Raw genomic sequence first — 27,405 nt, forward strand, 5'->3', positions numbered from 1 at the left:
ATGGGGTCGGGCGAGGCGGAGGTCGTTCGGCTGAGGCCAGGGCGGAGTCCGAGCCCTAGGGTCGGGCGAGGCGGAGTTTCATTGTCTTCCGGGTCTTAGCCCGAGTCCGAGCCCTGGGGTCGGGCGGAGCGGAGTTCGCCGTCTTCCGGGTCTTAGCCCGAGTCCGAGCCCTGGGGTCGGGCGGAGCGGAGTTCGCCGTCTTCCGGGTCTTAGCCCGAGTCCGAGCCCTGGGGTCGGGCGGAGCGGAGTTCGCCGTCTTCCGGGTCTTAGCCCGAGTCCGAGCCCTGGGGTCGGGCGGAGCGGAGTTCGCCGTCTTCCGGGTCTTAGCCCAAGTCCGAGCCCTGGGGTCGGGCGGAGCGGAGTTCGCCGTCTTCCGGGTCTTAGCCCGAGTCCGAGCCCTGGGGTCGGGCGGAGCGGAGTTCGCCGTGGCGCCTTTGGCAAGGCCTGACTGCCTGTCAGATTCACTCTGTCGAGTGGCACCGCAGTCGGAGTGGCGCAGGCGGCGCTGTCCTTCTGTCAGACTGGCCAGTGGAGCGGTGGAGTGACGGTGGTCACTTCGGCTCTGCCGGGGGGGCGCGTGTCAGGATAAAGGTGTCAGGCCACCTTTGCGTTAAATGCTCCTGCAATTTGGTCAGTCGGTGCGGCGATTTAGTCAGGGTTGCTTCTGAGCGAAGCTAAGGCCTCGGGCGAGCCGGTGATGTGTCCGCCGTAAAAAGGGGGGCCTCGGGCGAGACGGAAGTCTCTCGAGGTCGGCTGCCCTTGGCCGAGGCTAGGCTCGGGTGAAGCGTGATCGAGTCACTCGTGTGGACTGATCCCTGACTTAATCGTACCCATCAGGCCTTTGCAGCTTTATGCTGATGGGGGTTACCAGCTGAGAATTAGGCGTCTTGAGGGTACCCCTAATTATGGTCCCCGACAGTAGCCCCCGAGCCTCGAAGGGAGTGTTAGCACTCGCTTGGAGGCTTTCGTCGCACTTTTTTGCAAGGGGACCAGCCTTTCTCGGTTGCATTTTGTTCCGGTGGGTGCGCGCGAGCGCACCCGCCGGGTGTAGCCCCCGAGGCCTCGGAGGAGTGGTTACACTCCTTCGAGGTCTTAATACCTTGCGTAATGCTTCGGCTGGTCTGGTCGTTCCCTCATGCGAACTGGCCGTAGCCCGGGTGCACGGTCGGGGCCCAAGCTCTCGGGCTGGTATGTTGACGCTGTCAACGGTTTGGCCGGAGCCGGTTTTTGCGAGAGCAGCCCCCGAGCCTCTGCACAGGGCGAGAGGACGATCAGGGACAGACTCGACTTTTTACATACGCCCCTACGTCGCCTTTCCGCAAGGAGGAGGGGGGGAGTGCGCCATGTTACCCTCGATGGGCACCGAACATGGTGTCTCCGGTGAGCTGCAAGCGGGTAATCCGAGTGGACGTCCGTGCCCCGTTCGTTGGGGGTCGGCTAGGGGCCCGGAGGCACGCCCAAAAGTACCTGCGGGTGATTTGCCGGACCCGGTCCCCTGGCGACGGGGTCCGAGGGCTTGATGCCTCCCTCCGATGGGATTCCGTTACAAGATCGTTCCCGCTGGTCTCGGAAATGTCCTAGGGTACCTCGGGAGCGCAGCCCGAGCCTCGGTTATGTATCGAACGTACCCCTGGTCATCCCTCGCTCGGTGTCTGAGGCGACTGTGAACCCTTCGGGGGCCAGCCTTCGAACCCCTGATCAGTAATGGGCACGGAGCCCGAGTAGCCTGAGGCGGCCATGGAACCCTTCGGGGGGCTGGCCTTCGAACCCCTGACCAGTAGTGGGTGTCGGGCCCACGCGATCTGAGGCGACTGTTGAACCCTTCGGAGGGCCAGTCTTCGAACCCCTGATCAGTAGGGGGGGCTTGGAGCCCGGTTCCTTCGCGGAGAAGGATCCTTTTCGGGGTATCCCCCTTTCCCGGTCCCTGTTGCAAGAGATAGAGAAAGAGAAAAAAGGAAAGGGATACGAAATCGAACGACGTGGCGTACCTCTTTTTGACGCGGTCATTACGGCGAAGGCGAAGCGTCGCGCGCTTCTCCCGCTAGAGGCGCCGCGTGTCCCGCCGTGGAGTTAATGCGACGGGGCGAGTGTTTGGCGGGGCGGCCGTTACGCGTGCGCGAGCCGTTCGAGGAACGGCTGTACCGCTTCGCGCTTTTTGAATCCCGCGTCCGGTCCAGGCGGTGTGCTGGAAACGGTTTCGCCCTGGCCTTCATATACTTGAGAGGGGGTCCGGTGACGGTTCTTCGCTCTGCTCCCTTCTTTTCCCTTTAGGTTTTCGCAACCCGGGAAACTTTAGTCGGAGAAGAGAGAAACCGCTCTCCCTGCCCCCCGTGCCGCCATCTTCTCCATTTTAGTGATGGCGGATCGAGTGACCATAATCCCCCCGCGCGATCCGTGGCCCTTCTCCACGGTGACGGCGAGTGATCTGGAGGAGCTGGTCGGCGAGGGTTTGCTCCGCCCCCTCACCGACAAGCAGTGGCCAGAGTGGATTCCTCCCGTGGGCGGAGCCGCTCCGTCCCCACCGCCGGGGTATGTCGTGAGCTTCGTCTCCTTCCATGAGCGGGGATTTGGTGTGCCGACGGGCCGCTTTATGCGGGCCATCCTATTCCACTACGGGGTGGAGTTGCACAACCTCTCCCCCAACTCCATCTCGCAGGCCGCTATCTTCGTAGCGGTATGCGAAGGGTACTTGGGGATCGCTCCTCATTGGGATTTGTGGACTCATCTCTTCCTCGCCGAGCCTTTTGCCTTGTCGACGGGGGAGAGGAGGATCCGTGCAGCGGTGCGGGCCGGCGGCTGCATTCTCTTGTTGAGGCAGTCGCGGGCGTTGCAGTACATTCCTGCCATTCTTGCGTCTTCGAACAAGGGGTGGCAGCGCCGGTGGTTCTACCTCCGGAATGACGGTGAGTTGCTCCCACCGTTCTCCCAGCGAGTAGTTACAGCTGCCACCGACGCCGCTGCGGGAGTGATCGCCGCTATCCACCGTCGGAGGGTGCTTCCATTGGTGGAGCGGCGGCTGCCGCTCTGGGAGATGACCCCGGAAGCTGACTGGGAGGGCTCGCGAATGTCCCCTGATCATCTCCCCTTCAACGCCCTCCAATGGCGGGTGTCGGCTGCGATGGGGAAGCCGGACCCCCACGCATACTCCCAGCTTCGGATGCGCCCCGACCAGGGGTGCGTGACTTTGGTGAGTGTTCGCTCCTTCCTTCTTCGTATATCGGGTCGCTCCGGGTCCTTATGATCGGGTTCCTTTCTCCCCTCCTTTTAGGATGTGGGGTGGCACAAACCCTCCCAGCCACGGGTCCCGGAGGACGCGGGGACCGCGCAGCGCGGCGGGTCGCCGCAGAGGAGAAGAAGAAAAAGAAGGACGCGGAGAAGGCCCGGGCCCGCGAGCAGAGGCGAGCTCGGGACGCCTTGGAGAAGCGCCGTCGCCAGCAGGAGAGGGACGGACTCCCGAGGGAGCCGTCGCCGGAGACGCCCGACGATGATGATGACGATGATGATGATGAAGAGGATGACATGGCCGCCCGTCTCGGCCTCAGCCCCAGCTTGGGGTGTGGCCAGGAGCCGTCGAGCCAGCCCCCGAGCGGGCCGACTCCGTCAGCCCCCGTAGTCGGGGCGTCGGGCTCCCGACCCGAGGCACGGGGGCGAACCGAGAGGTCACCTGACCCCTCAACCGGAGGAGCTGAGGCAGCTCCGGTGGTCCAGGCCAAGGCGTCTGGTCCCCAGGGGCCGCCGCTCGTGTCGGTGGCGCATGGGGGTGACCCTCAAGTCGTCGCGGCCGTGCCCGGGGAATCCGCTTCCCGGGCGCCCCAAGCAAGGGTGGTGCCGAAGGTGCCGGCGAAGCGGACCTCGGCGGCTGTTTCGGGAGCCGGGATCCAAGAAGGCTCCCCCCAGGTGCGGTGGATCATGGCCCGAAGTGGGTGAGTATCTCGGAATGTCTTCGTCTTGGCTTCCCATTCATATGTCTTAGTCGTGATCTTTCTTTCCTCCTTTTTTTTATATATCCAGCAAGCGAAGTCATGGCCAGACCGACCTGGCACCCCGGAAGGCCCTCAAGACGGCGCCGACCTGTGTGGCCAGCGCCATTCCACCGACCCTTTCGCGGGGTACCTCACCACCGGGGGCTCGGGCGTCGCCAATCTCTGAGGAGCGGGCTCCCGAGGCCGGCTCTTCAGCCGAGGCGGCTATCGTGGTTGAGGAGGCGGCTGACGCCCACGCGGCCCTGAGTTCGCCTGTCGTGCCGGTCATGCCGGCGCCTGCCACCGCCGAGGTTGCCGCCGTCCCTGTCGAAGGGCGTCCAGTTGCCGCCAGCGCCGGGATGGCTGATGCGTCGGCGCCCAAGACCTCAGAAGAGGTGGGCGTGGTCGCGCAATCCGTTCAGCCGGGCGACAGCCTCATCGCTGTGCGGCGGAACCCCGAGGCCCGGCGCCCGTTGCTCCGATTCCGGACCCGCGAGGCCTCGGACCCCGTCTTCGTTCTCGATGATGAGCAGGAGGTCCAGTCCTGGGGTGAGCTCCGCGAGTGTGCAGAGGCAACGGTGGGGTCGCTCCGGTCGTCGCTGGAGGTTTTCTGCAGAGACGTCCCCAAAATCCTCCAGGTAGCGGTTTCGGGCATACCTTTTTTCCTTCTGTGGGCGAGACACTCGCCGTGACGCCCTGTTTCCTTTCCCCAGGATCTGACGGACCGGAGCGCCGCCAAGTCATCGTTCATCCGCCGCGAGGTCGATGTCTGGGGCTCGTTGCGATCCCTGAGGTCCTCGCTCGCCGGGGCTACCGCGCGCCTTTCTCAGCAGGACGCCAAGGTGGCGGACCTCCAGCTGCTCTGCGCCGACCTGAGAGCCGAGGCGACAGCAGCGCGTGCGGAGGCGCAATGGCAGCGATCGGAGCTCGCCCAGGTCGTCGAGGAACGGGACCGATCTCAGGGCCGGGCTGCCGAGGCCGAAAGCCGTGCCGAGACCCTTGCGGCTGACTTAGCCGCGGCCCAGGTCGCGGCCTCGGAGCATCGTGCCCGAGCCGGAGGTACGTCTTAGTCCTCCCTGGTTCTTTTTCTTGTCCGTTTCCTCTGCTTGTGCTTGAGGTATTTCTCCTGGTTGCTTGTAGAGCTTGAGTCCGCCCTTGACGAGTCCGCCAAGGCGCTTGCTGAGGCGCTTGCCGGAGCTGCCGAGCAGAGGGATGCGGACCTCGCGGCCATGTCCGAGGCCGTCTCGGACTTTTATCGTGTCCTTGGCTCCGGCGATGTCCCTTCAGGAAGCTCCCCTCAGAGCCGCCTTCGAGCCTTGGGTGATCACGCGCGCGGCAGAGTCCGCGAAGCGCTACACCACGGCGTCAGGCGGGCCTTCGCCGTGCTTGCTTCCCACTACGTTGTGGACCTGGAGCGGGTTAGTGAGGGGTACTGTCTTCCTGACGAAGACGATGCTGCCCTAGCGGAGGTCCAGCGGCTCGACGCGGTCGCCGCGGGTCCGAGCGCGGTGCTGGCGACCACCTTTGAGGTGGAGATCCTTCCCCCTGCGACGTCACCGGAGGCCGAGATGGACCCCACCGACGGCGGGGATGGAGCTGAGGGCGCGGCTCCTTCCCAAGGCGGCGCCTAATTCTTGTTTGAACAGTTTCTTGTTGGATGTGCGTCTCACCGCGGCTGCTGAGGCCTGAACACTTTGTCTTTCTTGCATGGAGTCGTACTCTCCTTTCTTTCCATCTGCATGTTCGTCCTGGCTTGTCAATAATAGGGTGGCTTCTCGAGTTGGGCCATTCTTCGTGGCAGGTGATGAGTGAGGTGTCCCTAACCCGGAGGCACAGGAGCCCCTCGGCTCAGTCGGCCTTGCCATTTACATGTACCCGCGTTCGCTCCTCGAGACCCCGCTTCTGACATAGCCGGGAGAACGCAAGAGGCCCCTTTTTTGATTGAAAATTTTTGACACGAAGAAGTATGCCCGATCTTGACGCAGAGATGTTCCCCCTTCTTAGCCCCCGAGGGAGGGTCGGGCTCTGCCAAGGCGAGGCCGACCCTTCCTTGATGACCGAGGCGCAGAGGCTGCCTGACGGATCGGGCTCCGGCCCGGATATCCAGCGAGTGTTTGGCGACATCCCTCGGTATGCCGGGCATGTCCGAAGGACTCCGCGCAAAGACGTCGGCGTCTGCGCGAAGAAAGTCAACGAGCACTGCTTCCTATTTGGGGTCGAGCCCGGAACCGATCCGGATCTGCTTGGTGGTGTCGCCACTGGGGTCAAGAGGGACGGCCTTAACCGTCTCTGCTGGCTCGAAGTTGCCGGCATGGCGCTTCACGTCTGGCACCTCCTTGGAGAGGTTCTCCAGGTCGGCGATGAGGGCCTCGGACTCGGAGAGGGCCTCGGCGTACTCCACGCACTCCACGTCGCATTCGAACGCGTGTTTGTACGTGGGGCCGACGGTGATGACCCCGTTGGGGCCCGGCATCTTGAGCTTCAGGTAGGTGTAGTTGGGGACGGCCATGAACTTCGCGTAGCACGGCCTCCCTAGTACGGCGTGGTAGGTTCCTCGGAACCCGACCACCTCGAACGTCAGGGTCTCCCTTCGGAAGTTGGAGGGCTTCCCGAAGCAGACGGGGAGGTCGAGTCGCCCGAGGGGCTGGACGCGCTTCCCAGGGATGATCCCGTGGAAGGGCGCAGCGCCTGCTCGGACGGAGGACAGATCGATGCGCAGGAGCTTGAGGGTCTCGGCGTAGATGATGTTGAGGCAGCTGCCCCCATCCATCAGGACCTTGGTGAGCCTGACATTGCCGACAACGGGGTCGACGACGAGCGGGTATTTCCCCGGGCTCGGCACATGGTCGGGGTGGTCGGCCTGGTCGAAGGTGATGGGCTTGTCGGACCAGTCTAGGTAGACTGGCGCCGCCACCTTCACCGAGCAGACCTCCCGGTGCTCCTGCTTGCGATGCCGAGCCGAGGCATTCGCCGCATGCCCTCCATAGATCATGAAGCAGTCGCGGACCTCGGGGAACTCTCCTGCTTGGTGATCTTCGTTCTTGTCGTCGTCGCGGGCCCTGCCACCCTCGGCGGGTGGCCCGGCCCTGTGGAAGTGACGCCGAAGCATAACGCACTCCTCGAGGGTGTGCTTGACGGGCCCCTGATGGTAGGGGCACGGCTCCTTGAGCATCTTGTCGAAGAGGTTTGCACCTCCGGGGGGCTTCCGAGGGTTCTTGTACTCGGCGGCGGCGACAAGGTCCGCGTCAGCGGCGTCGCGTTTCGATTGCGACTTCTTCTTGCCCTTCTTCTTGGCGCCGCGCGGAGCAGACGCCTCGGGAGCCTCTTCCGATGGGCGGCCCTGGGGCTGCTTGTCCTTTCGGAAGATAGCCTCGACCGCCTCCTGGCCAGAGGCGAACTTGGTGGCGATGTCCATCAGCTCGCTCGCCCTGGTGGGGGTCTTGCGACCCAGCTTGCTCACCAGGTCGCGGCAAGTGGTGCCGGCGAGGAACGCGCCGATGACATCCGAGTTGGTGATGTTGGGCAGCTCAGTGCGCTGCTTCGAGAATCGCCGGATGTAGTCCCGGAGCGACTCCCCCGGCTGTTGCCGGCAGCTTCGAAGGTCCCAGGAATTCCCGGGGCGCACGTATGTGCCCTGGAAATTGCCAGCGAAGGCTTGGACCAAGTCGTCCCAGTTGGAGATCTGCCCCGGAGGCAGGTGCTCCAACCAGGCGCGAGCAGTGTCGGAGAGGAACAGGGGGAGGTTACGGATGATGAGGTTGTCGTCGTCCGTCCCACCCAGTTGGCAGGCAAGGCGGTAGTCCGCGAGCCACAGTTCCGGTCTCGTTTCCCCCGAGTACTTCGTGATAGTAGTCGGGGGTCGGAACCTGGTCAGGAATGGCGCCCGTCGGATGGCCCGACTGAAGGCCTGCGGACCGGGTGGTTCGGGCGAGGGACTCCGATCCTCCCCGCTGTCGTAGCGCCCCCCACGCCTGGGGTGGTAGCCTCGGCGCACCCTTTCGTCGAGGTGGGCCCGTCGGTCGCGTCGTTGGTGCTCGTTGCCGAGGTGGCCCGGGGCCGCAGGCGCGGTGTTGCGCGTGCGCCCGGTGTAGACCGAGGCTTCCCGCATGAATCGGGAAGTCGCGGCATGAAGTTCCGAGGGATATCCTTGCCTTCGGGAGGCAATGCTCTCGGCCCGTCGGGCCGCAGCGCCTTCCAGGAGATTCTTGAGCTCTCCCTGGATTCGCCGACCCTCGGTGGTTGATGGCTCCGGCATCGCGTGGAGGAGCATTGCTGCGGCTGCCAGGTTCTGACCAACCCCGCTGGATGCGGGCGGCGGCCTGACCCTGGCATCGTTGGCGACGCGGTGCTGGAGACCTTGGGGCAGGTGACGTATTTCTCCGGCCAGGGGTTGGCCCGCCCATGCCTGCCCGACGTCCCGACGGATCGGCTCAAGCGCTCCTGTTCCCTCGTTGAGCCTGGCCTGCGCCTCGCGGACTTGCTCGAGTTGTGGGTCGTAACCCCCCGCCGGAGCGGGGACCACAGCTAGCTCCCGTGGGATGTCGGCGCGAGGCACCGGCCTAGGAAGATCACCGTCCTCCGGCGTGCCGAGATGGTTGCCTTCGGAGGGATCCCCTAGCTCGATGTGGAAACATTCGCGGCTTGGGCCGCAGCTCTCGTCGCCAAGGCTGCGGCTTCCGTCGGAACAGTCGGATAGGCAGTAGTCACATGCGGTCATGAAGTCCCGCATGGCACTGGGGTTGCCAAGTCCGGAGAAATCCCAACAGATGCTGGGATCGTCATCTTCCTCGGACCCAGAGGGCCCGTAGGTCGAGACGTCCGTCAGTCGGTCCCAAGGCGACCGCATACGAAACCCCAGTGGGGTTGCACTCGCCTCAATGAGAGCGCCCGCCAAAGCGAGGTCGTTTGGCGGGTTGAGGCCGAGTCGAAATGACGTAAGATGGGAGTTAGTCGGCCTTTTGGTCGACGAGGAGCGACGTAGTCACATCGGGGACTGGTTGCACCGTCATCTCAGGTACGAGGGCGACGTCCTGCAGGCTTTCCGCGAGCGCGCCGGCGTCGTCTTCTTGCTCGGGGTCAGCGTGTCGCGGGGGGACGGCGCTTGCCTTCGTCTTGAACGCGAGGTCGACGTCCGGCGTGCCTTCCGTCAGGGCGTCGGGGGCGTCGATTCGCTCGACGGCCAACGAAGCGCGGCCTCCCGCTTGGCCTTGATGGCCCCGCCTCCTCCTCCGTTGGCGGGGGAGAGAACGGAGCGAGCTCGAATGTTGCTCTTCCACCACGCGGGGAAGATGTCGTCGATTCCGCCGCCGGCGGGCGGGTTGTCGGCCGCCATTGTCGTTGTCGCGCGGCGGTGGAAGAAGTATCATGTCGTAGCTGCCGTCGAAGGACATGAACTCAAGAGTCCCGAAACGAAGCACCGCCCCGGGCCGGAGAGGTTGCTGGAGACTGCCCATCTGGAGCTTGACGGGGAGCTGTTCGTCAGCACGCAGCAGGCCCCTACCTGGTGCGCCAACTGTCGGCGTTTCGAGACAGGGGGGTCCCTAAGCCGACGAGTGAGTGTGCTGCGTGCCCCAGCCCAGATGGGTCGAGCGCGTGGGCGAGCGCGAAGGGGGGAGAGGCGAGGTGGCCAGAGCCGAGCGTGAGAGAGGTGGAAGTCCCGCGGCCTTCGTGTTCGTCCCGCGCCCAGGTCGGGTGCGCTTGCAGTAGGGGGGTTACAAGCGTCCACGCGGGTGAGGGAAGCGAGCGGCCCCAAGAGAGCGCCTGTCCCGTCCTCGGTCCCGCGCGGCCAACCTTCTCTAAGAAGGCCCTGGTCCTCCCTTTTATAGTCGTAAGGAGAGGATCCAGGTGTACAATGGGGGGTGTAGCAGAGTGCTACGTGTCTAGCGGAGCGTGAGCTAGCGCCCTAGGTACATGCCAATGTGGCAGCCGGAGAGGTCTTGGCACCTTGCTGGCGTGATGTCGTGGCTGTCGGAGGTGCGACGGAGCCTGGCGGAGGGACAGCTGTTGGAGCGGTCGAGTCCTTGCTGACGTCGCCCTGCTTCCGTAAGAGAGCTGGGGGCCGCCGTCGTCACAGAGCTTGTGGAGCGCCATCATTGCCCATCCGGCGGAGCTGGCCGGATGGGACGCCGGTCTCGTTCTCTGTGACCCGAGTCGATTCGGGGTAGGACGATGATGGCGCTCCCTGTTGACGTGGCGGGTCTGTGCCCTAGGCAGGGTGACGTGGGGCTCCTCCGAAGCCGAGGTTGAGTCTGTCTTCTGTTGCCGAGGCCGAGTCCGAGCCATGGGGTCGGGCGAGGCGGAGGTCGTTCGGCCGAGGCCAGGGCGGAGTCCGAGCCCTGGGGTCGGGCGAGGCGGAGTTTCGTCGTCTTCCGGGTCTTAGCCCGAGTCCGAGCCCTGGGGTCGGGCGGAGCGAAGTTCGCCGTCTTCCGGGTCTTAGCCCGAGTCCGAGCCCTGGGGTCGGGCGGAGCAGAGTTCGCCGTGGCACCTTTGGCAAGGCCTGACTGCCTGTCAGATTCACTCTGTCGAGTGGCACCGCAGTCGGAGTGGCGCAGGCGGCGCTGTCCTTCTGTCAGACTGGTCAGTGGAGCGGTGGAGTGACGGTGGTCACTTCGGCTCTGCCGGGGGGGCGCGTGTCAGGATAAAGGTGTCAGGCCACCTTTGCGTTAAATGCTCCTGCAATTTGGTCAGTCGGTGCGGCGATTTAGTCAGGGTTGCTTCTGAGCGAAGCTAAGGCCTCGGGCGAGCCGGTGATGCGTCCGCCGTAAAAAGGGGGGCCTCGGGCGAGACGGAAGTCTCTCGAGGTCGGCTGCCCTTGGTCGAGGCTAGGCTCGGGTGAAGCGTGATCGAGTCACTCGTGTGGACTGATCCCTGACTTAATCGTACCCATCAGGCCTTTGCAGCTTTATGCTGATGGGGGTTACCAGCTGAGAATTAGGCGTCTTGAGGGTACCCCTAATTATGGTCCCCGACAAGAGTCTTTAACAAGTCCACTGGACAAGTTGAAGTTTCTTGTGACGTTGTGTTTGATGAGACTAACGGCTCTCAAGTAGAGCAAGTTGATCTTGATGAGATAGGTATTGAAGAGGCTCCATGCATCGCGCTAAGGAACATGTCCATTGGGGATGTGTGTCCTAAGGAATCCGAAGAGCCTCTAAATGCACAAGATCAACCATCCTCCTCCACGCAAGCATCTCCGCCAACTCAAAATGAGGATGAAGCTCAAATTGATGAAGTAGAAGATCAATCAAGTGAGCCACCTCAAGATGACGGCATAGATCAAGGGGGAGATGCAAATGATCAAGACAAGGAGGATGAAGAACAAAGACCGCCACACCCAAGAGTCCACCAAGCAATTCAACGAGATCACCCCGTCGACACCATCCTCGGCGACATTCATAAGGGGGTAACCACTAGATCTCGTGTTGCACATTTTTGTGAACATTACTCGTTTATTTCCTCTATTGAGCCACACAGGGTAGAGGAAGCACTACAAGATTCGGATTGGGTGGTGGCGATGCAAGAGGAGCTCAACAACTTCACTAGGAATGAGGTATGGCATTTAGTTCCCCATCCTAATCAAAATGTTGTAGGAACCAAATGGGTCTTCCGCAACAAGCAAGATGAGCATGATGTGGTGACAAGGAACAAAGCTCGACTTGTGGCCAAGGGATACTCACAAGTCGAAGGTTTGGATTTCGGTGAAACCTATGCACCCGTAGCTAGGCTTGAGTCAATTCGAATATTATTAGCCTATGCTACTTACCATGGCTTCAAGCTTTATCAAATGGACATGAAGAGTGCCTTCCTCAATGGACCAATCAAGGAAGAGGTCTATGTTGAGCAACCTCCCGGCTTTGAAGACAGTGAGTACCCTAATGTGGGGGATAGATATCCCCTGGGTCCACTAAAGAAGTAAAAGGCCTCACGAAAAGCCCAAGGGCCCAAATAGTTCGTAAGGTCATTCTTTCGTGGGCCTAGGGAAAGACAACCAATAAAGAAGACGTGGGACTGACTAGTGCAAACACAGGCGGCCCACAACGTCAAACGAATGAATCACAAACAGAGACCCGACTTTCCCGCGCTGAAGCCCCCATGCAACGGAGCCATGCGAGGATAAGTCGGCGGAGGTTACGTAAAGATAAACTCAAGAGGTTTACTATCTTTCAGCTACTTGTTGTTATCGTATCACATGTAATGCTCCACGGCCGAGTATATAAGGCCTAGGGGGCACCCCTTCAGATCGATCGACCCTATTCTACTTAGCCACCCACAAACATTCTCCGTGTCTTCTATCCAGAGAATCCTCTTGTAACCACGCTCATATACCCACCAGGACGTAGGGTGTTACGCACTTCTAAGCGGCCCGAACCTGCAAACCTTGTCCATTGTCCCTCGTGCGATTGGCACGAACCATTTTGCTACAGTCGTCGACACCGTCCTACTCCTAAAAGCACCTTGAGGGGCAACCCCGGGTGTGCGGTCGGACCCAAAACACCGACAGCTGGCGCGCCAGGTAGGGGGTGTGTCAACGATCCAAGCTAGCTCAATGGCCGTCACCTTCCACAGCAAGATTACCATGCGCCCCGGATCCACATTCTGCTTCGGAACAATCTCATCCGTGGCGGACGAAGAAGGAATTCTACACCGCCTCGCGGATCTACCGGAACAGAAGTCTCCTCCAACAAACTCCGAGGATACTGGAAAAGCACTACCTCCGGCTCTTCGGAACAAGATCGCCTCCGGGGAGGCTGGAGCTAGAAGCTCGCTGACCCGGAAGACTCCGCAATCTACTTCCCCAACGAAAGAATGGACACAAGTCATGAGGAAGAAGGAGATCAGAGGGAGGCCAGTCATTCTTCCCGTTCCTCCGACCTCAAAGGAGAACGGAAAGAAATCCGTCGCGGCAACAATGCCGTTCTACCCCGACATCCTCTTCATTGGGAGGGCAGAATCGCTCGCCGTCTCCGACGATGAACCGACTGCACCCGGAGAAGAACCGCCTCAGCGAGAGTCCCGCCGACGAAGGAACCGACGCAGGAACATCCGACGACATCACGCAGCTGGAGAACGGGATCCGGAACAGCCTGTCTCGCGAGACGAGGTCTCAGAGATGGGAGAAACTCCGGAAGAACGCGTCTTCAGGGAACGAAGGAACTCCCGACGACGAGATCGCCGTCGGACTCAGGAGCAAGCCGAGCAAGATGCAAGGCAACGACGCGAGAATCCGCTCTTCGGGCGCAACCTGAACCCCGACTTCGCCCGAACTATGAATACGCCGAGCGAAGTCGGAGGCGTTCTGGCCCGGATAGCCGACGGACTTCCTCGGACCCCCGACGCCGAGGGATACCGGCGCCTGTTCACTCAGGCAGCCAATCATCTTCTACCGCTCGCCCATCCGCCGAACGATCTGCGACACGCCATCAACAGTCGCCGAGACGCGCGAAGCTCTATCAATGCTTCGCGCGAACGGCGGCACGAGAACGAAATTCGCCGTCGGGAGGAGTATGACCGAGATCATGGCTTCCCGACTCAAAGCCAGGCCACCCGAACTGAGTCAGCAACGGCTTCGACCGGTGGAACCTCCCGGGAACGGTCGAGGAACCACCACCGCCACTCCCCTCCCCGGGACAGGCGCCATCCTCGACGACAGGAGGACACGTGCGGAGTATCTGCTCTTACCCCGCGCCTTAGGGCCATCCAATGGCCTCCAAACTTCAAGGTATCCAACGTCGACAAATATGAACCTAAGCAGGACCCAGGGGGCTGGTTAGCCGTCTACACCACCGCCGCTCGGGCTGCCGGGGCATCTGAGGACGTCATGACTGCGTATCTGCCCATCGTCCTCGGGCAAGACGCACTGCAGTGGCTACGGCATCTACCCCGACACTGCATCGACGACTGGGGAGACTTCAGCCGACGTTTCACCGCCAACTTCCAGTCTCTCTCCGACAAGCCGGCGCAACCATGGGACCTCAAATCCATCAAGCGCCGGGGAGATGAGACTCTCCGGTCATACCTTAAAAGGTTCCAGACCATGAGAAACCGCATCCCCGAGGTCACGGAGGCGGCCGTGATCGAGGACTTCTACAGAGGATCTAATGACTCGGCTTTCGTCCGAACCATACTACAAAAGGCGCCAACCACCTCCGAGGAGCTGTTCCGGGAAGCCGACCTCTACATCACCGCTGACGAGCGGGCCCAGGACCTCATCGGAGGAACAAAACCCGTACCAGCGGCACCACGACGCGACGCGAACCAGCCGTCCGACAAGCGCTGGGAGAAGAGGCCTCGCGAAGAGGTACACGCCGCCGGACCACCCGCCTCTCGCGCCCGAGGAGGACCTCGTGGAGGCGAACGCACGCTGGACGACATCCTCGACGCCCAGTGCCCGTACCACAAGGATATGCGCCACACTCTCCGCAACTGCCGGGACTTCAAGCACTCCGTCGGGCATGGCCGACCCTTCCAACCTCTACCACCTCCTCCTCCGAGGGGAGGACCAGACGAACCACGACAACCCCATCAGCCGGAGGAAGGGGGAGGCGGAGCTTTCCCGCGCGTTGACAGGGAGGTCAACGTCATCTTCGGCGGGCATGGGTCGCAGGAGAGCAAGAGACAACAAAAGCTCAACGACCGCCAGATACTGGTGGCGACCACCGGCCCACCCGCCCCGTACCGGTGGTCGGAGCACCCAATCACGTTCACTCGGGAGGATCAATGGCTCAACTTCGACCACCCAGGCAAATACCCGCTCCTCGTCGATCCGGTGATCCGAGAGAGCCGGGTGAAGAAGGTGCTAGTGGACGGGGGGAGCAGCATCAACGTCACCTTCCCCCGCACACTTCAAGGCTTGGGAGTTCACCTCAAAGAGCTCCACGAGTCAGACACTCCTTTCTTCGGCATCGTGCCGACGGAAGGGGAGTATCCGCTGGGCCACATCTACATGCCGGTCACCTTCGGGACTCCGGATAATTACAGAACCGAGTTCCTGAGGTTCGAGGTGGCGAACTTCGACTGCGGGTACAACGCCATCGTCGGAAGGCCAGGGCTGGCCAAGTTCATGGCCATTCCACACTACACGTACATGATACTGAAGATGCCAGGACCACGAGGAATCATAACTGTACGCGCCGACTTCCAAGGCGCCGCAGAGTGTTTCCGAGTGGCCATCCAGGCGGCCCTCACCACCAAGCCATCAGGGATTTCTTCTACACCGGCGAACTCTAAGCCTGACGAAGACCTCGCCGTGCCGGCAAACGAAGCTCAGGCCGCGACCTCTATGCGGCCGACTGAAGACACCAAGCGGATCAACCTGGGTTTTGCTGATGAGCGCAAGACGGCCATCATCAGCTCCAGTTTGAGTGACAAATAGGAAAGCGCGCTCGTCCAGTTCCTGCAAGATAACCGAGACGTATTCGCATGGCAACCTGCGGATATGCCGGGAGTCCCAAGAGAACTGGCCGAGCACAAATTGAAGGTCTATCCCCAGGCGAGGCCAATCCGGCAAAAGCTGCGTCGTTTCACGCCCGACAAGAGAGAGGCCATTCGTGCCGAGTTAGCTCGCTTGGTCACGGCCGGATTTATTAGAGAAGTATTACACCCCGAGTGGTTAGCCAACCCTGTTCTTGTACTCAAAAAGAATAAAGTGGATTGGCGCATGTGCGTCGACTATACCGATCTCAACAAACACTGTCCGAAGGATCCCTTCGGGCTCCCAAGGATAGATCAAGTGGTGGATTCCACCGCTGGATGTTCGACGCTGTCTTTCTTAGATTGCTATTCCGGGTATCATCAGATTAGTTTGGCAAAAGAAGACGAGGAAAAAACGGCATTTATCACTCCATTCGGTGCTTTCTGTTATACCTCCATGCCGTTTGGCCTCAAAAACGCTGGAGCGACTTATCAGAGAGCTATTCAAACATGCTTAGCCGATCACTGGGGCAAGCGTGTGGAAGCTTACGTGGACGATGTGGTGATCAAAACGGAGAACCCAGAAAACTTCATCGAAGACTTACAGCTGGTTTTCAACAGTTTGAGAAGATACAGATGGAAGCTCAATCCTGAAAAATGTGTCTTCGGGGTACCAGCAGGGAAGTTACTCGGATTTATTGTCAGCCACCGGGGAATTGAAGCTAATCCAGATAAGATCGAAGCTATCATGAAGATGGAAGCTCCTCGGTCACAGAAGAAGGTTCAGCGACTCACCGGATGTATGGCAGCCCTGAGCAGATTCATATCCAGACTGGGAGAAAAAGGTCTGCCATTTTATAAACTGCTGAAAAAGGTGGATAAGTTTCAATGGACTTCAGAGGCACAAGAAGCTCTAGACGCACTGAAGAAATTCCTGACAACACCGCCAGTATTGAAACCGCCCCGGCGAGCTATGCCGACTCAGCCGGCTGAAGATCTGCTGTTATATATCTCTTGCACGACTCACGTGGTAAGCACTGCGTTGGTAGTCGAGCGAGTGGAAGAAGGGCATGCCTACCCGGTTCAACACCCCGTCTATTTCATCAGTGAGGTTCTAGGCCCATCAAAGAAAAAGTATCCTCAAGTTCAGAAGCTATTATATGCAGTACTTCTAACTGCCCGCAAGTTGCGTCACTACTTTGACGACCACAAAGTCATAGTAGTTACTGGTTTTCCAATAGGGGACATTCTTCACAACAAGGAAGCCATTGGCCGAATAGCCAAGTGGGCTTGCGAGTTGGGGTCCCATGATATCGAGTTCCGACCTCGCACTGCCATCAAAACTCAAGCATTGGTCGACTTCGTATCAGAATGGACAGAACAGCAAGTGCCGGATAATCCAGAAACCGCAGAAGTATGGCGAATGTATTTTGATGGCTCGCTGAAGCTGCAGGGAGCAGGAGCAGGAATTCTCTTCACTGCACCGGGAGGCGAACACCTCAAGTACGCTCTCCAATTGCTATTCCCGGCCTCTAACAACGCAGCCGAGTATGAAGCTTTGATACACGGGTTAAACATCGCCATATCACTGGGTGTCAAGAGACTGATGGTATATGGGGATTCTCTGGTAGTCATCAGTCAGATAAACAAGGAATGGGATTGTTCAAATGATTCGATGGGGAGATACTGCGCCGCCGTCCGAAAGCTAGAAGATAAATTCGAAGGTCTGGAGTTTCATCATATAGAAAGAGATCGGAACACGGCGGCTGATATACTGTCAAAGCTCGGATCTGGTCGAACTCAAGTCCCGCCCGGGGTCTTCGTGCAAGAGATCCTTCAGCCGAGCATCTCGATGGATCAAAGGGAAGAGTGCAACATCATAGACCAACCTGAGCCAGACTCTGATGACTGGAGGCAACCGATTATTAAGTATATAAAGAATGAAGAAGAGCCAGATGACAAGAACTCAGCAGAGCGCATTGCCAGACAATCAGCTCACTACACACTCATTGGGGAGGTATTATATCGGAGGGGCGCGTCAGGCGTCTTCATGAAGTGCGTTCTCCCGTCCGCCGGGAAGCAACTTCTGGAGGAAGTCCATGCAGGGCAGTGCGGAATACATGCAGCATCCAGAACATTAGTTGGGAAGGTTTTCAGGTCGGGATTCTATTGGCCGACAGCAAAGAATGATGCAGCCGAGCTAGTTCAGAGATGCGAAGCTTGCCAGTACCTGTCAAAACAACAGCACCTGCCAGCACAGCAACTACAAACCATACCAGTAACTTGGCCTTTTGCATGCTGGGGATTGGATATGATTGGACCTTTCAAGAAAGCTCAAGGAGGATACACCCATGTATTGGTGGCAATTGACAAGTTCACTAAATGGATAGAGTTTCAGCCCATTGCCTCTTTAACCTCTGCTAAAGCCGTGGAATTCATACAAAGCATAATATTCAGATTTGGGATACCAAACAGTATCATCACTGACTTGGGATCCAACTTTACCAGCTCAGAATTCTTTGACTTCTGCGAGCAGAGAAGCATTCAGATCAAGTATGCATCTGTAGCCCATCCGAGAGCCAATGGGCAGGTTGAGCGAGCCAACGGAATGATATTGGAGGCACTCAGAAAGAGGGTCTTTGATAAAAATGAAAAATTCGCAGGAAAATGGATAAGAGAATTGCCTTATGTTGTTTGGAGCTTGAGAACTCAACCTAGCCGGGCCCTGCATGGAAACACTCCTTTTTTCATGGTCTATGGATCAGAAGCAGTGCTACCCGCTGATCTCAAGTTTGGGGCGCCAAGATTGATTTTCGAAAGCATAGCGGAAGCTGAGGCCACCAGGCTGGAAGATATTGATATACTTGAGGAAGAACGACTGAATGCAGTAATACAGTCAGCGCGATACCAGCAGACTCTAAGGCGCTATCACGATAAGGCTGTGCGGCAAAGGTTCTTTTCAGTAGGGGACCTCGTCCTCCGCCGAATTCTAACGGGGGAGGGACGACACAAGCTATCACCCTTATGGGAAGGACCCTTCATAGTGGCAGAGGTCACTCGACCCGGATCGTATCGCCTCACCCAGATGGATGGTACAGAAGTCGGGAACTCTTGGAACATAGAACACCTCAGAAAGTTTTACCCCTAGCTGTACTTCAAAACAGCCGAGGCGGCCATGTACTCTGTAAAGTGGAAATATGTCATCAATAAAGAGAAATTTCAAAGATACTTGATTCATTTATGATTGACCTGCATTCTTACTTAACTCGGGGTGACCACTATGCCCTACAAACGGAGCAATCGGCTTAAGTCGGCAACGACTTAAGGCGGTGCAACATGCTCACGCTCACTTAACTCGGGGTGACCACTATGCCCTACAAACGGAGCAATCGGCTTAAGTCGGCAACGACTTAAGGCGGTGCAACATGCTCACGCTTACTTAACTCGGGGTGACCACTATGCCCTACAAACGGAGCAATCGGCTTAAGTCGGCAACGACTTAAGGCGGTGCAACATGCTCATGGTTACTTAACTCAGGGTGACCACTATGCCCTACAAACGGAGCAATCGGCTTAAGTCGGCAACAACTTAAGGCGGTGCAACATGCTCACGCTTACTTAACTCGGGGTGACCACTATGCCCTACAAACGGAGCAATCGGCTTAAGTCGGCAACGACTTAAGGCGGTGCAACATGCTCACGCTTATTTAACTCAGGGGTGACCACTATGCCCTACTAACGGAAGTTACCGGCTAAAAGTAATTGATGGTTTTAAACCAGTATAGCATACTCACGCTTATGCAGTTCAAGGGATGATCTCCATATCCCACAAACAGACTTCATAATTATCATGTAGCATACCACAAATTTGCAAACTAATAAATTTTGATACGATAAGAAAGAAATCATAACATTCGAGTGATAAGCTGATGTCCTCTAAATAAATACTCGCTCATGCTAACTGCGCGCTCAGAGCACGCGAACTGTTTCTTTATCTTCCAATGTCTCTTTCAGGAACGACTGACGAAGAAGGGCGATTCGAGGAATCAGGGGCAGCAACCACATCGGCTCTTATATCCTCGGGGACAACCACGCCAGGTCTTCTCATCAAAATTCGTCCCGCCCGAATGGCCTTGTCCAGGGCCTTATCGCGCTGAGTTTTGAAAGTGACAGCAGCCTCTTCAGCAACTTTAACAGCCTGCTGAGCAGTTTCCAACTCCCGGGCAATGGTTTTCTTGGAAGCTCGGAGTTCCTTGATGGAGGCATCCTTTGCTGATAGCAACTGTGTAAGGCGGGCCACTTCGTCCGAAGATTCTTGCAGTTGACGGCGCTGATTGTCAAGTTCCTCCATCGTAAAGCGGTGGCTCCTCTCCAAGATGGTCAGCGAATTACTGGAATCCCGGTACAGTCTGTCCAAGTTGTCGCGAGAAGCAGCAAGGCTACGTTTCTCTTCCTGCAAGCAAAAATCAAGCTCATTCAGAATCCAAGATCGTGATAAGGCGAAGCACAGGTTCGTAAGCTACCTTCTCAGAGTTAAGCTGAGCATGAAGAGAAGAACTCAGAGCGTTAGCGTCATCCAAAGCCGCAGAGACCTGACTCAACTCGATCTGACTTTGAGAATACTTCTCCTCGAAGTCAACACATCGTTGAGTCATCTCGGCTTGATCTTGAGAATGTTTTTCTTCAAGAACTATGATCTGCCGAGTCATCCCTATCAAGAAGTATTCAAACAAAACGAGATCAGAAGGTAAAACAACCTACGGACAAGAGTAAAGAAGAAGAAGAAAAGGACACTGACCAGCATTGATGGCCTCCAACTCAGATACACGACGGCGAAGCGACACTGGATTCCAACACTCGAGAGATGATGCCACTTCTGGGGTAGAAGCACCCTGTGATTTCAGTTGACTGACCAATCCATTCACCAAAGCCTGACGAGAAGAACAGATGAGTATAATGACAGCAATTCATGCAACATAGAGATCAAATTAAAGCACGGCACAACACCTGGAGGTTGGAAAAGAACGAAGAGATCCCCAGGTCAGGAGAAATCAGTTGGTAATCAGGTATCAGACCACCACCCGAAGCAGCTCGTAGTAGGCCAGCAGGAACAAGCTCAGTACATTCAGCAGAGTTCAACTTCAGACCAGTGGGGATGCTGCCCTCCAAAGCGACCCCCTGATCCGAAGTCCGAGCCACCGTCATGCCGCCAGAATGTGGAGGTGAACCCACATGAACGTCCATAGAAGTGCAGGAGGGAGACCCCGCTCGGACACCCTCGGGGGCTGGGTCAAGTCTGGCACTGCCCACTCGAGCCGGATCACCCCCGGCAACACCCTCGGGGGCTGGGTAGTGGCCTACACTCCTCACCTGAGTTGAGTCCTCCCCGGCGACACCCTCGGGGGCTGGGCACATGTCAGCACTGTTCAAAGGATCCAAGCTCTCTGCCGTGACCACCTCTAAGGTCGATGGGCCTTCAGCTGTTTCCACAGGATCAGGACGGTCCAAGTCATTATCCCGGCCCTCAAGATCGCGCTCTAAGGTCGACGAGGCACGGGACGACCTCAACCCTGCATCTGGCACGGCTGCGCAAATTTCTGTTGCATCAACGTCTGCAGGTTCCAACAGCAAGTTCTCAGGGACCATATCCTCTAAAGCTTGATCAAAATTGGTCATGGACAGTTCTTGCAGACCAATAAGAGCAGACAAGGCAGGAGAAGGAACCCCACTACTACCACCGCTAGCGACGAGCTGCCGACTGTTTTTCCGAATTAATGGAGTTTCATTCTCTTCCTCCTCATCTTCCACAGCAGCAGCGCAGACAGCATCCTCATTAGGGTCAGCAACAGGCGGAGCACACCCATTGGGATCAACGTCAGCTAGACCAGTCGCAGTCATTTCTTCAGCAGTAGGAGCTGAGGTGCTGGCGTCCTCATCAAAGCTAGACACTCGCCAGAGGCGTCTTCTTTTCCTTTTCTGATCATCAGCAGAAGGCTCGGGCTGACTGGTTCGGCTAGGACGCCTCGGGCGAATATTGGCAGGTTTCGAGACATCCAAGGTCGCAACAACCTCTGGAGGCGGCACCACTGCCAGTGTACCATCAGGAACAGTATCAGACGAATCCTCAGCTAGCAGATCGAGCATGTCATTTATGTCTGCGTCACTAGGGTTCAGGGGCACTTCAAAATAAATCTGTCGTTCATCATCAGGTATCTCCCCGAGCGAAGCAACTAAGGAACGGACATCTTCAGCAGAAGGTCGAACTCTAAGACCCAAATTGCTATCTGTCACGGGCGGATTGGACACAAAAAGAGTGAAATCTTTGGGAGAAGGCAGATTCCAAGCCGAGTATGCCACTGGAGCTCCAACGTTTGAAACCTTACCCCTGAGGATCATCTCGAGTCGGCTCACCAAATCAACAGAAGGAATTCTCCTATTAGTAACTCGAGTTGGGTCGGCCAGCCCTCGGTAAAGATATGCTGGATAGGCCCTGTCCTTCAGCGGCTGAATGTTTTTGAAAACAAAATCTGTGACCACAGCTTCGGCAGTCAGACCTCTCTCTTTCAGTAATCCAACCTCAGTAAGCAACACGCCCGCCTCGGCTACTTCTTGGTCCGTGGGAGATTCAGTCCAACTCGGAGTGCGAACGTCTGCCTGTCTCCCTGAACGAGGAGGAAGAGAGTTTCCATAATTGTCCATTATAAACCACTCCAGACGCCAGCCTTTAATGCTATCCTTGAGGGGTATCTCGAGATACTCAGTCTTCCGCCCCCGGCGCATCTCTAAACTGGCACCTCCGACCAATTGATGTTGCCCCCCGGCCATCCCAGGACGGCAGTGATACAAATATTTCCATAAGCCAAAATGCGGCAGCACGCCAAGAAAAGCTTCGCAAAGGTGAACGAAAATAGAGATTTGGAGAATGGAGTTAGGGTTCAGGTGAGTCAGGTTGATATGATAAAAATCAAGGATGCCACGGAAAAAAGGAGATATGGGAAGGCCGAGGCCGCGAAGAAGGAAAGGGGTATAGACCACTGATTCGTGGGTATCTTCGGTTGGGACAGTAGTCCCATGGCAAGAACGCCAAGAACAGAGTTCCCGTGGAGGGAGAACCCCGACGGAAACAAGGCGGAGAAGCTCAACTTCAGAAATCACAGACATATGGTTACCTGCGAAGGGTAACTGACTGTTGGGATCGATGGCGGGGATCACTGCAGCAGACGAGTTCGCGGTTTTCCTCTTGGGCGCCATTCTTGCTTCTCGCTAGCGAAACAGAGTAGGAGGCGAGTGGCAGAGAAGATTCAGATGCGGAAATGCAAGAACTAGGGCACGGAAAGCAAAGGCGGCTGAAAGCGCGACACTTAAGGGATATTCTCGAGCCAGATACCTTTTGAAAAAGTGCCCGGTCATCACCCAGCGGTCATCTCCGAAATCTCAGCACGCCACGTGGATATCTAACAGTTATTTCCAAGAAAGCCGATGTGCCACCTCATCATTCGGCCATTTTCCTCAAAGAAACTTGAAGAAGCTGGCTATCACTCGGCGTTGCCTCTAAAACGCCGACCACGTGTTCAACCGCTCGGCATTACTTCCAAAATGCCGACGCCGACCTTCAATCACTCGGCGCTGCCTCTAAAACGCAGACCATGGGTTCAATCGCTCGGCATTACTTCTAAAATGCCGACACCGACTTGCTATCACTCGGCGTTGCCTCTAAAACGCCGACCACGTGTTCAATCGCTCGGCATTACTTCTAAAATGCCGACGCCGACTTTCAAGCACTCGGCGCTGTCTCTAAAACGCCGACCATGTGTTCAATCGCTCGGCATTGCTTCTAAAATGCCGACGCCGACCTTCAATCATTCGGCGCTGCCTCTAAAACGCCGACCACGTGTTCACACGCCCAGCATTACTTCTAAAATGCTGATGCCGGTATTCTATCACTCGGTGTTATTTCTAAAACGCTGACCCCGTATTTTGTCACTTGGCATTATTTCCAAAATGCCGATGCCGACCTTCTATCATTCGGCATTGCCTCTAAAATGCTGGTCTTGTGTTCGATTGCTCAGTGTTACTTCTAAAACGCTGATGTCAATCTTCACAACTGCTCGGCGTTATTTCGACTACATCAAAAGAATCGATTCAACATTTAGCAAAACCAGTGACGAGTCATCAAAAAGAGGAGATAAACGACAACTTTCATTGAAGGGAAGTTAACAAGTTACAAACCAACTCTTTATGAGTTGATACTTCCCTAATTCTACTCTATACTACTACTACTACTAAACTACATTATACTACTACTACTACTAAATTACACTAATTACTACTACATTATATACTAAACTATACTAAAATCTAAAAAGACCAGTGGCACCTAGCCACTGGCCCTGCCCCTGCCGCCGCCGCCGCCCCGGGTGCTGCCCCTGCTGCTGCCCCTGGTGCTGTCTCCGCTGCCGCCGCTGCCGCCCTTGGTGCCGCCTCTGCCGTCGCCGTCGCCCCCGCCACTGCTGCCGCCGTCGTCGTCATCGTCGTCGTCGTCGTCGTCGTCGTCTTCACCCTCCTCGCCGCCGTCCGAGTCCTCCTCATCCGAGGAGTACTCCGACTGATCCGAGCCTTCGAGCCCGGCGCGCTCGACGGCCCGGATGTATGTCCAGACCTCCGCAGCTATCCCCTGGGAGTCGTCCGAGTCATCGGACGACGCCGGGGGAGAGACGGGAGCCGGAGACCCCTCGGGCTCGGAGGAGAACTCCTCCTCCGAGTACTCCGAGTCGCCAAACTCCTCTGATGGAGGAGTCGGCTCACGCTTACGCTTGTTGTTCTTGCCCATGGCTGAGAGCTTTGGGAGAGAAGAAGGAGAAGAGGCAGTAAGGAGCAACGAAGAGATGCGAAGAAACCAGAGAAGCAAAAGGGTTATTTATAGAAGGGGAAGGCAACCGCTCACTTCTAACCGCGGTCACTGAACAGTCGCAAGGCATTCAATAAGCACTTCCACCCACCCGAAGACACGTCAGGCGGCGGACGCCGTTTCATGCAACACTACACCCATTGGGACTCCAGTCAACAGCGCAAAGGATATGATTACACTAGCCGTCCCATCGCATTACTACTCAGAGGCAACCAGGCTAAAACACTCAGCGTACCAAGCCATCTCTTGCCCACACCCATTGGGGGGGGACGCCCAGGAATTATCAGTATATTTTTCAAACGGTCACATCCGTGCAGGGCGTGCAGTGAATACCTCAAGACAAAAATGAGATATCAACAAGAGTTAGAGGGAAGCCAAATATAGCCAGTGGAGTGCAAAATATGGTCGACAGAAATGACTTGAAGACTAGACAGAGAACGTCCATCAGATGTCCAATCAGTCACAGAGCAAATAATTTACACTACCTAGCGAGATATGGATGGATTGCGAACTCGGCTGCAAAAGACAGAAAACATGCTGACCTCTGAAGCATAAAAACTGATGACATAGCGCGGATGACATCATGCCAATTTTTTACAAGCAGAAAGGATAATTCTCAGCAAAAGGACGCAGAAGGAAGACCTTCGAGTGGATTATCCTCAAAAATCCACTTGAAGGTCGGGGGCTACACCCATTGGGTGCACCTTCGGTGCACCCCATGGATTATCATTCTAAATCAATATAGTGCCGACCTCTAAGGCGTAGAACAAGATTGGAAAGGTCAATCCTCAACTGAGATACAGGAACGCGAATGGAGATAATCTTTGGAGAAGACCTTTGAGTAGATTATCTTGTAAAATCTACTCAAAGGTCGGGGGCTACACCCATTGGGTGCACCTCCGGTGCACCCAATGAAGTCTAGAGTCTTACAACCCAAAATGCCGACCTCTAAGGCACAAGCACAAAACCAAACTTTGGTCGAACGAGTGATCAGAGCCAGAGAAGACAGCAGGAAGTCATTTTCCGGACCTTGGATCTTTGAGTTGATTACCTCTAAATTAACTCAAAGATCGGGGGCTTGTGGGGGATAGATATCCCCTGGGTCCACTAAAGAAGTAAAAGGCCTCACGAAAAGCCCAAGGGCCCAAATAGTTCGTAAGGTCATTCTTTCGTGGGCCTAGGGAAAGACAACCAATAAAGAAGACGTGGGACTGACTAGTGCAAACACAGGTGGCCCACAACGTCAAACGAATGAATCACAAACAGAGACCCGACTTTCCCGCGCTGAAGCCCCCATGCAACGGAGCCATGCGAGGATAAGTCGGCGGAGGTTACGTAAAGATAAACTCAAGAGGTTTACTATCTTTCAGCTACTTGTTGTTATCGTATCACATGTAATGCTCCACGGCCGAGTATATAAGGCCTAGGGGGCACCCCTTCAGATCGATCGACCCTATTCTACTTAGCCACCCACAAACATTCTCCGTGTCTTCTATCCAGAGAATCCTCTTGTAACCACGCTCATATACCCACCAGGACGTAGGGTGTTACGCACTTCTAAGCGGCCCGAACCTGCAAACCTTGTCCATTGTCCCTCGTGCGATTGGCACGAACCATTTTGCTACAGTCGTCGACACCGTCCTACTCCTAAAAGCACCTTGAGGGGCAACCCCGGGTGTGCGGTCGGACCCAAAACACCGACACCTAACCATGTCTATAAGCTCTCTAAGGCGCTTTATGGGCTCAAGCAAGCCCCAAGAGCATGGTATGAATGCCTTAGAGATTTCCTTATTGCTAATGGCTTCAAAGTCGGAAAGGCCGATCCTACGCTCTTTACTAAAACTCTTGAAAATGACTTGTTTGTATGCCAAATTTATGTTGATGATATTATATTTGGGTCTACTAACGAGTCTACATGTGAAGAGTTTAGTAGGATCATGACACAAAAGTTCGAGATGTCTATGATGGGGGAGTTAAAGTATTTCTTAGGATTTCAAGTGAAACAACTCCAAGAGGGCACCTTCATTAGCCAAACAAAGTATACTCAAGACATTCTAAACAAGTTTGGGATGAAGGATGCCAAGCCCATCAAGACACCCATGGGAACTAATGGGCATCTCGACCTCGACACGGGAGGTAAGTCCGTGGATCAAAAGGTATACCGGTCGATGATAGGTGAAAGGAAATTAGGCTTACACCTAGTTCCTAAATAATTTTGGTGGTTGAATTGCCCAACACAAATCTTTGGACTAACTAGTTTGCTCTAGTGTATAAGTTATACAGGTGTCAAAGGTTCACACTTAGCCAATAAAAAGACCAAGTGTTGGGTTCAACAAAAATGCAAAGGAGCAACCGAAGGCTCCTCTGGTCTGGCGCACCGGACTGTCCGGTGCACCAGAGGACTCAGGTTTCAAACTCGTCACCTTCGGGAATTTCCGGAGGCCACTCCGCTATAATTCACCGGATTGTCCGGTGTGCACCGGACATGTCCGGTGCTCCAAGGAAGGGCGGCCCAGGAACTCGCCAGCCTCGGGTTTTCATTCCAGCCGCTCCGCTATAATTCACCGGACTGTCCGGTGTGCACCGGACTGTCCGGTGCATCTGCGGAGCAACGGTTACTTCGCACCAACGGCTACCTGCGACGGCATTTAATGCGCGCGCAGCGCGCGCAGAAGTCAGAGTCGCCCATGCCGGCGCACCGGACAGTGAACAGTGCATGTCCGGTGCGCCACCGGACATCAAGGCGGGCCCAGAAGTCAGGACTCCAACGGTCAATTTCCAACGGCACTGATGACGTGGCGGGGGCACCGGACTGTCCGGTGTGCACCGGACTGTCCGGTGCGCCATCGAACAGACAGCCTCCCAACGGCCACTTTTGGTGGTTGGGGCTATAAATACCCCAACCACCCCACCATTCATGGTATCCAAGTTTTCCTACTTCCCAACTACTACAAGAGCTCTAGCATTCAATTCTAGACACACCAAAGAGATCAAATCCTCTCCATATTCCACACAACGCCTTAGTGACTAGAGAGAGAGATTTGCTTGTGTTCTTTCGAGCTCTTGCGCTTGGATTGCTTCCTTCTTTCTTGATTCTTTCTTGTGATCAAACCTTCACTTGTAATTG

This window comes from Zea mays, chromosome 1 (genome assembly GCF_902167145.1).
Source record: "Zea mays cultivar B73 chromosome 1, Zm-B73-REFERENCE-NAM-5.0, whole genome shotgun sequence".
Lineage (NCBI taxonomy): Eukaryota > Viridiplantae > Streptophyta > Magnoliopsida > Poales > Poaceae > Zea > Zea mays.